Raw genomic sequence first — 11008 nt, forward strand, 5'->3', positions numbered from 1 at the left:
ATGATTTATAGCATTTACAGAAACAATGGCAAAGGGATTGGTTTTTCAGGAGGGAAACCAAATGAAATCAGTCTCAAAGCATGTTGTGGATGCATCAAGGAAGGTCTGAAAACAGTTTTTGTACCTGAAGGTGCTGAGTTGGAAACTGTTGTTCAATCAGAACCTGAAGCTTCTAGCTCTAAGGCCAAGATTACTTCAAAGCCAAAGAACTCTAAGCCAAAGGCTATGATCAAATCTGATTCCAAGACTTCAAAGATCAGGATCCTGAAAAGATCAGAACCTGTACCTCAGAGTCTGGTGAAACCAAAATCTGAGGTTCCGAAGTCTAAGTTTCAGAAGAAGACAGTTACTGCTTCTGAAGTACCAAAACCAAAGGTAATGGTTAATCAGAAGCAACCCAACTCACAGCACAAGGTACAAGGAGTGAAGAGTAAAGCCTTAAGTACTAACCTTTCAGGACCCATAGGACAATGGGTACCTAAATCTAAAAATGTCAATGATGCATGTATGTCTAAGAGCAGCACCAAAGTAAAAATCATGGTACCTAGACAGCGGTTGCTCAAGACACATGACAGGAGAGAAGTCCAGCTTCCTCAGCTTAACAATGAAAGAAGGATGAAGTGTGAAATTTGGAGGCAACCAATCTGGCAAGATCATAGGTACAGGAACTATTGGTAATTCCTCTACCTCAATTAATAATGTATGGTTGGTAGATGGTCTTGTACATAACCTTTTGAGCATTAGTCAATTTTGTGATAATGGTTATGATGTGCTTTTTGAGAAAACCAACTGTACAGTACTCAACAAGGAAGACAAATCCATTGTGTTCAAGGGAAAGAGAGTTGATAATGTCTATAAAATCAATTTTTCTGAACTGGCTGATCAGAAGGTGATTTGCCTTCTATCAGTGAATGATAAGAAATGGATGTGGCACAGAAGGTTGGGACATGCTAACTGGAGGTTAATCTCTAAGCTTAGTAAGTTACAACTTGTCAAAGGGCTACCAGACATTGACTATCATTCAGATGCACTCTGTGGTGCATGTCAGAGAGGGAAAATTGTGAAATCATCTTTTAAAACCAAAGACATTGTTTCAACCTCCAGACCCTTAGAATTACTCCATATTGATTTATTTGGACCAGTGAGTACTGCATCATTATATGGAAGTAAATATGGATTAGTCATTGTTGATGATTACAGCAGATGGACTTGGGTGAAATTCCTGAAAAGTAAGGATCATGCATATGATGTATTCAGTAACTTCTGCACACAAATTCAAACTGAAAAAGAGTCAAAGATTTTGAAAATCAGAAGTGATCATGGTGGAGAATTTGAAAATGAGCCATTTGAAGCTTTTTGCGAAAAACATGGAATTATCCATGAATTCTCTTCTCCTAGAACGCCACAACAAAATGGGGTTGTCGAGAGAAAGAATAGAACTTTACAAGAAATGGCTAGAACCATCATCCATGAAAACAATTTGGCTAAACATTTTTTGGCAGAAGTAGTGAATACAACATGTTATGTTCAAAACAGGATCTATATTAGACCTATTTTGGAGAAAACAGCATATGAACTCTTTAAAGGAAGGAAACCCAATATCTCTTACTTTCATCAATTTGGATGTACATGCTACATTCTAAATAACAAGCTCTACCTAAAGAAATTTGATGCCAAGGCCCAAAGAGGAATCTTCTTAGGTTACTCTGAAAGGTCAAAGGCATACAGAGTGTATAATTCAGAGACACTCTGTGTTGAAGAATCTATGCACGTTAAATTTGATGACAAAGAGCTTGAAGATAAAACTTCAAAGCAAGGTAAAAGTGTTGCAGAGATACAGGTTCCTGAAGCTACTCCATAACCTGATCAGATAGCTGAATCTGAAGAAAGTCCAGAAGCTGAACCCACATCAGAAGCGCATGATAAAGCTGCTTCTGATGAAGCACAAGATGGCTCACATCAAGCAGATCCTCCCAGAAACACATTCAAGCACAAGTCTTCACATCCTGAGGAATTAATCATTGGAAACAAAGATAGTCCAAGAAGAACAAGATCACATTTCAGACAAGAAGAATCAATGGTTGGACTGATCTCAATGATTGAACCTACAACAGTTGATGAAGCACTCTCAGATGATGGATGGATCTTAGCTATGCAAGAAGAGCTGAATCAATTTCAAAGAAATGATGTGTGGGATCTGGTACCCAAACCTCAGCACAAGAACATTATTGGAACAAAATGGGTATTCAGAAACAAGCTGAATGAGCAAGGAGAAGTAACAAGAAACAAAGCCAGACTTGTTGCACAAGGGTATAGTCAACAAGAAGGCATTGATTACACTGAAACATTTGCTCCAGTTGCAAGATTGGAAGCAATCAGGTTACTTCTTTCCTATGCAGTTAATCATGGCATAATATTATATCAAATGGATGTCAAGAGTGCATTTCTTAATGGTGTCATAGAAGAAGAAGTGTATGTCAAGCAACCTCCTGGATTTGAGGATGTTAAATATCCTGACCATGTTTTTAAACTGAAGAAATCACTATATGGCTTGAAACAAGCTCCCAGAGCTTGGTATGATAGACTAAGTAATTTCTTAATCAAAAATGATTTTAAAAGAGGACAGGTTGATACAACACTCTTCAGAAGGACCCTTGGGAAAGATATTCTTGTTGTGCAAATATATGTTGATGATACAATATTTGGTTCTACTAATGCATCTCTTTGCAAGGAATTTTCTAAGTTAATGCAGGATGAATTTGAAATGAGCATGATGGGAGAGCTGAAATTCTTCCTGGGCATTCAAATTAATCAATGCAAAGATGGAGTCTATGTTCATCAATCAAAGTATACAAAGGAGCTTCTAAAGAAGTTCAAGCTTGAAGATTGCAAAGTGATGAACACTCCAATGCACCCTACGTGCACCTTAAGCAAAGAAGATGAAGGAGCTAAAGTTGATCAGAAGCTGTATAGAGGTATGATTGGTTCATTGTTATACCTCACTGCATCCAGGCCAGATATTTTATTCAGCGTATGCTTGTGTGCAAGATTCCAATCAGATCCTAGAGAATCTCATATGACTGCTGTCAAGAGAATCTTCAGGTATTTGAAAGGAACAACTAATCTTGGACTCCTTTATAGGAAATCCTTAGATTATAAGCTAATTGGATTCTATGATGCTGATTATGCTGGTGATAGGATTGAAAGAAAGTCAACCAGTGGCAATTGTCAATTTCTGGGTGATAATCTTATATCCTGGGCTAGCAAAAGACAAACAATTATTGCTATGTCTACAGCAGAAGCAGAATACATTTCAGCTGCAAGTTGTTGTACACAACTACTTTGGATGAAATATCAGTTGGAAGACTATCAGATAACTGCTAACAGTATTCCCATTTATTGTGATAATACTGCTGCTATTTGTTTGTCTAAAAATCCAATTTTGCATTCAAGAGCTAAGCACATTGAAATCAAACACCATTTTATCAGAGACTATGTTCAAAAAGGAATTTTAGATATACATTTCATTGATACTGAAAATCAATGGGCTGATATATTTACTAAGCCTTTAACTGTTGAAAGATTTGAATTTATAAAGAAAAATTTGAACATGCACTTTGTGTCTGATTAAATGTTTGCTTGCTCCTGAATAGGATTTTAGGTTCTGAAGTTAGTTCAGAAGCAGTAGTCCATCAGAAGCTCTTTATTGAGGTTCTGAGGAAAACTCGCTTCTGATAATGATGACGTCAGCATCTGAAGTCCAGAAGCTGGATTTTATGCTTCTGGATAGTGGAGTTAGTGGAAACGTTGGGAGTTACTTTTTATGGTAACTTCTGGCCCACTAACTTGGTAGTTACTCTGAGAACTTCTGACGTGGCCTATATGTATTGGTGTATAACTTAAAAGGGCAATGATGATTTAATAGCTTTGAAAGTACTTTTCACGCGCCCCCAATTTTGTCATTAATGTTATGTTTGTTTGTCTCTTTTGAATTGCAAACGTTTTTACTCTTAACACTTTGTCAATTCACACACTACTCACTCACAACAAACACATTTGCTCTCAAACCTATTGCGAAGTAAGCGCATTATCTCAACCCTAGAACCCTAAAATCATCATCCTCTTCAAATCTTCTTCAATCATCAAATGGCATCATCAAGCTCAAAAGTTTCAGAATCTACTTCAAGCTTGCAAGGCGCATCAGAATCTGGGTCCGTTTACAAATAGAAGACTATGGATATTCCATGGAAATCCTTAATAGTTCAAATAGAATCACCTGTGGACTTCGCTTCACTTAAGAAATACGAAGTGGACATGGAAGGTTTGGTAGAGACTCAGAAGCTATCTGAGTACTTCAAGATGCTGAATGGGCCAACTTATGTGAACTTGGTCAAGGACTTTTGATTAAGGGCTGGGGTGTACAATGGAAAGCCTGCAAAGGTCGTAGGTAAACAAGCTGGGTCAAAGAAAGGGAAGGTGACAGTGGATATGAATCCTACCTCTTTTGATAGCTTAGAAATAAGGTCTGAAGTGATGGCATTCCTATAACCATCACTGAGGATGTTATAGCTAAAGCATGTAGAGTGGATGCAGAGGGAAGATTCCAAGAAATAGTCAAGAAGGAAGATGTCCTGCTGAAAAGTTACTACAACTTACTTCTGGGTGGAGACTCAGAAGGGAAGCCTTCAGAAATGAAAATTCATCACATGATGTTGGTAAAATTCTGTACTGACTGCTTCTTTCTAAGAGCAGGAGCATCTGACCAACCAAATCCTCAACAAAAACTGGCAATCTCATTCATGGCCATGCTTGAGAAGATTAATTTCCCTAGATATGTCATGGATTATCTCTGCTGGGCTATTAATGAAGGCACTGTCAAAGGAAGGAAACAAGTGCCCTGTGGAAGATTGTTATCTGAGATCTTTTATCAAGGAAGGGTGCTGGATTTCTTGAAAAAGACAAGGGGTGCTTCTGATAAATGCTTCGAAGTGTCTACTGCTGAAAGGACTATCAGTAGCAGGAGCTTATTTTCTATGAAGTTTATCAAGAAAACCCCTGAAGATGAAAAGTGGTTGGAGATGACCACAGAAGAAACTGAGATTATCAGGGACTTTCCTTCAATCTTTGAGGAAAGTAATCCTAAAATCTTGGCTAAATCAGTAGCTGAGTATGTCTTGGAAGAAGATGCAAGCACTCAGGAGGAAGCTGTTCTTGCTAAAGTGAAGAAGGTTAAGAGTGCTACTGCATCAGAAGCAGCTACTGATAAGGGCAAGCAAAAGAAAGATGCTAAGAGAAAGAGGGGGAAAGCTGAAACAGTTTATCACAAGGAAAAACTGGATGAAGCTCTGGATGAGCTGGAAAAGGAGGAAGCTGAGCCCAAGTTGAAGAAGAAGAAGGCTCCGGTAGATATGAAAATATCCATGGTTGAGCTGACTCCTGCCAAGGCCAAAATGGCTAAGGAAATTGCTACTTTTAAGTTAGCAGATATAAAGGAGAAGAAGAGAATTGGGGCTGCTTCTATTCCCATGAAAAGAAGTAAGGGCAGATCAGAGTCCATCATCACAAAAGAGCATCTAGATAAAGCTCTTGATGGGATAAAGGCAAAAGAGCACAAGCCCAAGAAGTCTGCAGAAGTCAAGGAAGTGGCTGATAAAGCTTCAGAAGCGGTTCTAAAAGCACCAGGTGCTACCACTTCAGAAGCTGGAACTAAAGTAAAGGTATGTCAAATTCCAGTCACCTCTACCCCCATCTCACCCTTTTCACCACCAGCAACTGAGCAAGAAGAAGACACTTCTGTCTTAGAAAATCTTGCTCTCCACTACTCTGGTGAGTTACCCAAAGACAAGCCCAACACAGAGAAAGCCTCTGAAGCACCTCCAGAAGCAGCTGCTTCTGAAAATGTTGTTTCAGAAAGCCCCCATCAACAACCACCCAAACCCACATCACCTCCACAACCACAATCACCAGTTGCTAACATTGACCCCCAACTCAACATCCAAACACCAACTTCACCACAACAACCACCAACTGTTACTGAAACCGACTCCCCACTTAACCAACAACCATAACAAACTTTTTCCAAACCAACTCCCATGGATATTGACAATCCTCAAGTCAATGTCCAAGCCTCAACCTCAACTTCACAAACTGCTTCTGACCAGCCATCACTCTCAACTCCATCTCAACAAATCACCATTCCAGAATCCAACCATGTTCAAGACCCTACTCTTAGTGATTCTGACTTTGAAACCCTTGAACAACCACCCCTGGACATCCTGGAATCTGAACATATTGACAATGAGCTACTCAAGATCCTTTCTGAAATGCATTATCTGGTGGATCAAAGAAGGACAATTGATCTCACCAATGCATATGAAGAAGCATGGGCATCACTTCAGAAGAGAGCTACAGAGTTGATAGAAGCTGTAAAGGACAAGTGCATCAGGATCAGGGAGCTTCTGTCAGAAGATTAATGGAGAATCTGAAGCAAAGACTCAGAGTTAGAAGTCCTAGACTGCTTCTGGCAAACAAGCCATTCTTCTCAGAAATGGACTACTTGACCAGAGACGCAAGGATGTTCAAGCTTCTAAGGCAGAAGATGGCACAGCAACAGCAAGAAGCTAAGGCAAGGGAATTGGAGCTTCTTCAGAAGCAACAACTTCTTGAAGATCAGTTAAAGAAGCAAGCTGAAGAAATGGAGATGATGAGGAAACAACTTCAAACCAAACCCTAGTTGCACACCTTAGTGTTTAATTTTTGTTTGTTGTTTGTTTTAATCCTTTTCTATTTCCTGCTTCTGAATACTTCTTGTCTTAAGTTTCTTCTTGCTTCTGAATTCTTAATGCTTCTGATTCTTCAATATCTATATATTTTTGCCTTGTTCTTATATATTTTCATTGTTTGATTTACTTAGTTATTCATGCTCTGATTATATTCTTTGATGAGATTATAGGTTCTAATATTTTTGTTATACTCTCTTATTGTTTGAGTTTTTTCTCAAATCTTTTTGTCTTTATGTTTATTTGTTTTTTTTGATAATGACAAAAGGGGGAGTATATGTGATAGTATTTAAAGGCTCTGAGCCCCATTAATGATATTTGAATTTTTTTTTGAAAAACTTATATCTTTTTGTCTTACCTAAAGAGAGGTGTATCAAAAAGGGGGAGTATCAAATTTTCAAATAAAATTAATTGAACCACTCTTCTCATCTATAACTCATTTCATTTTAAAGCTCTGAGATTATTATTGCGCGTAAAATGAATTTAATTAACTTGGATAGAACTTAGGGGGAGCTTACAAACGTCACCTTAAAGACTATCAGACTCAGGGGGAGTTTGAGCTTACAAACCTCAGATTCTGAGCTTACAAACCTCAGAACCCCAAAGTCAACTTGTTAATTAGATTAACAACAATTGATCAATTTTAAATACTATTGTTTGTCATCATCAAAAAGGGGGAGATTGTTGGAACAAAATGTGTTTAACAATGAACCTTAAAGAGTTTTGATGATAACAACGTATTAAAAATTGTAAATTGGACTAGCTAATATTTGTTCAAGTGTACAAGACCTTAATTAAAAAGTTACATCATTTATTGGTTCTGAATGAGCAAATAAAGAGCAAAAGGAATCAACAAAAATGAAGCTTAGTGCTTCTAAAGGCAACTCGCTCCGAAGTAAAGCCGCTCCTGAAGTCAGTATAGTGCTTCTGAAGAATAGTGCTCCTGAAGACAAGAGGTCCAAAAGCCACATCATCAGAAGCTGCGTTATCAGAAGCTGTATCATCAGAAGCTGCATCATCAGAAGCTACACTATCAGAAGCTGCCTCATCAGAAGTCATTTCACCAGAAGCTGAAGATCAACTGGATTTGCAAAAGATTCAAGGATTGAAGAATCATCACTGCAAAAGCTGTCTATTGGATTCGAAAACACAACAAAAGATTAGTGGAATTTTGCAACGGTCATTTCAAAGGTGTTTGAAGGCATGTGCTTGCAATTTTGGACGAAAGCGTTGACATTGTACTTTGTACGAACTGTACAACCACCTTCTCCACTACTCTGTTTTGTGTCCACGCTACAAGACAAGAAAACAGCTCCAGAATACAGCTTCGCCTGCATAGATGTTCCTTTGGATAAGGAATGGATTTCAAATTGGTTCTTTATAGGACAACAACCAAATCAGGCAAAAAATCATTGGTGGAAGATCAAGCTTCAACAACGACTCTTTGATGTGTTGGCAATTTCACAACGTCTCTTTCACACATCTATATAAAGGAGTGAAGACTTAGAGAATTGGCAATGCTGAACAAAAGACTCACAACATTTTTTCCAAACCTCTGCTGAAATTGTTCTGCATTCACTTAGAATTTCTGTGTCTCATTTTTATATCTTAGAAATTCTTAAGTCATTGAGTCTGTATTTGATTTGTATTGTGAGCACCTCTGATTATATATCAAGTGTTCAACCTTAAACAATTTTCTGTGTAATTTTGTTTAGCTAGAAGTCTCTTGCAGTTGTGCTTGAGCAGGGAAGTCTCTTGATTGTGTTCTTGAGCAAAGGAAGTCTCTTGCTTGTGTGTTTGAGCAAAGGAAGTCTTTTGCTTGTGTGCTTGAGAAATTGTAATAAGATATTACTCTTAGTGAAATCTCCTTGGAAGTGCAAGGGGGACTGGACTACTTCCGGTTTGTGGAAGGAACCAGTATAATTGCTTTGTGTCGTTCTTCTTCTCTTTCTCTGTTTTATTCCGCTGCATTTAGATTCTGATAATCACTTCAGAAGCTGTTTCACTTAGCTTCTGACCAGTGTGTTCAATTTTTAGGAGAAACGAAGAATTTTCCAAAACACAATTCAACCCCCCTTCTTGTGTTTTTCTCACCTTCAAAAGGCTTAGTAAATATATCAGCCCATTGATTCTCAGTATCAATGAATTGTATATCTAAAATTCCTTTTTGAACATAGTCTTTGATAAAGTGGTGTTTTATTTCAATATGCTTAGCTCTTGAATGTAGAATTGGATTCTTTGACAAACAAATAGCAGCAGTATTATCACAATAAATTGGAATACTGTTCGCATTAATCTGATAGTCTTCCACTTGATGTTTTATCCAAAGTAGTTGTGTACAACAACTTGCAGCTGAGATGTATTCTGCTTCTGCTGTAGACATAGCAATAGTTGCTTGTCTTTTGCTAGCCCATGATATCAGATTATCACCCAGAAATTGACAATTGTCACTGGTTGACTTTCTTTCAATCCTATCACCAGCATAATCAGCATCACAAAATCCAACCAACTGATAATCTAAGGATTTCCTATAAAGGAGTCCAAGATTAGTTGTTCCTTTTAAATACCTGAAGATTCTCTTAACAGCAGTTAAATGAGATTCTCTAGGATCTGATTGGAATCTTGCACACAAGCATACACTGAATAAAATATTTGGCCTAGATGCAGTGAGGTATAACAGAGAACCAATCATACCTCTGTACAGCTTCTGGTCTACTTTTGTTCCAGTATCTTCTTTGCTTAAGGTGCAGGTTGGATGCATTAGAGTGTTCATCACTTTACAATCTTCAAGCTTGAACTTCTTCAGAAGCTCCTTAGTATATTTTGTTTGATGAACATATATTCCATCTTTGCTTTGATTGATTTGAATTCCAAGGAAGAATTTCAGCTCTCCCATCATGCTCATTTCAAATTCATCCTGCATTAACTTAGAAAATTCCTTGCAAAGACATGCATTAGTAGAACCAAATATTATATCATCAACATATATCTGCACAACAAGAATGTCTTTCTCAAGAGTCCTTCTGAAGAGTGTTGTGTCAACTTGGCCTCTTTTAAAATCATTTTTGATCAAGAAATTACTTAGTTTATAATACCAAGCTCTGGGAGCTTGTTTCAAGCCATATAGTGATTTCTTAAGTTTGTAAACATGGTTAGGATACTTAAGATCCTCAAAACCAGGAGGTTGCTTGACAAACACTTCTTCAATGACTCCATTTAGAAATGCACTCTTGACATCCATTTGATATAATATTATGCCATGATTAACTGCATAGAATAGAAGTAACCTGATTGCTTCCAATCTTGCAACTAGAGAAAAAGTTTTAGTATAATCAATGCCTTCTTGTTGACTGTAACCTTGTGCAACAAGTCTTGCTTTGTTTCTGGTTACTTCACCTTGTTCATTCAACTTATTTCTGAATACCCATTTTGTTCCAATAATGTTCTTATGCTGAGGTTTGGGTACCAGATCCCACACATCATTTCTTTGAAACTGATTAAGCTTTTCCTGCATAGCAAGTATCCATCCTTCATCTGAAAGTGCTTCATCAACTGTAGCAGGTTCAATCACGGATAACAGTCATATCATTGACTCTTCTTATCTGAAGTATGATCTTGTTCTTCTAGGAATTTCTTTGTTTCCAATGATTTGATCCTCAGGACTAGAAGACTTGTACTTGAATGTATTCTTGGATTGATCAGCTTGTTGAGAGCCATCTTGAGCTTCATCAGAAGCAACTTCATCTTGTGCTTCTGAGGTGGGTTCAGCTTCTGTACTGTCTTCAGATTTAGCTATCTGATCAGGTTCTGGAGTATCTTCAAGAACCTGTATCTCTGAAACACTTTCATCTTGCTCTGGAGTTTTACTTCCAGGCTCTTTGTCATCAAATTTAACGTGCATTGATTCTTCAACACAAAGTGTTTCTGAATTATACACCATGTATGCCTTTGACCTTTTAGAGTAACCTAGAAAGATTCCTCTTTGGGCCTTGACATCAAATTTCTTTAGGTAGAGCTTGTTATTTAGAATGTAACAAGTACATCCAAATTGATGAAAGTAAGAGATATTGGGTCTTCTTCCCTTAAAGAGTTCATATGTTGTTTTCTCCAAGATAGGTCTGATATAGATTCTATTTTGGGCATAACATGTTGTATTCACTGCTTCTGCCCAGAAATGTTTAGCCAAATTATTTTCATGAATCATGGTTCTAGCCATTTCTTGTAAAGTT

At 37.6% G+C, this 11008-nt stretch overlaps 1 pseudogene; it reads left to right on the top strand.

Moving 5' to 3' along the window:
- Positions 1 to 6733, top strand: LOC146946537 (uncharacterized; annotated as a pseudogene).
- Positions 6734 to 11008: the final 4275 nt, after the last annotated feature.

Source organism: Medicago sativa, chromosome 2 (genome assembly GCF_051527215.1).
Source record: "Medicago sativa cultivar Bolivia chromosome 2, Bolivia_mono, whole genome shotgun sequence".
NCBI lineage: Eukaryota > Viridiplantae > Streptophyta > Magnoliopsida > Fabales > Fabaceae > Medicago > Medicago sativa.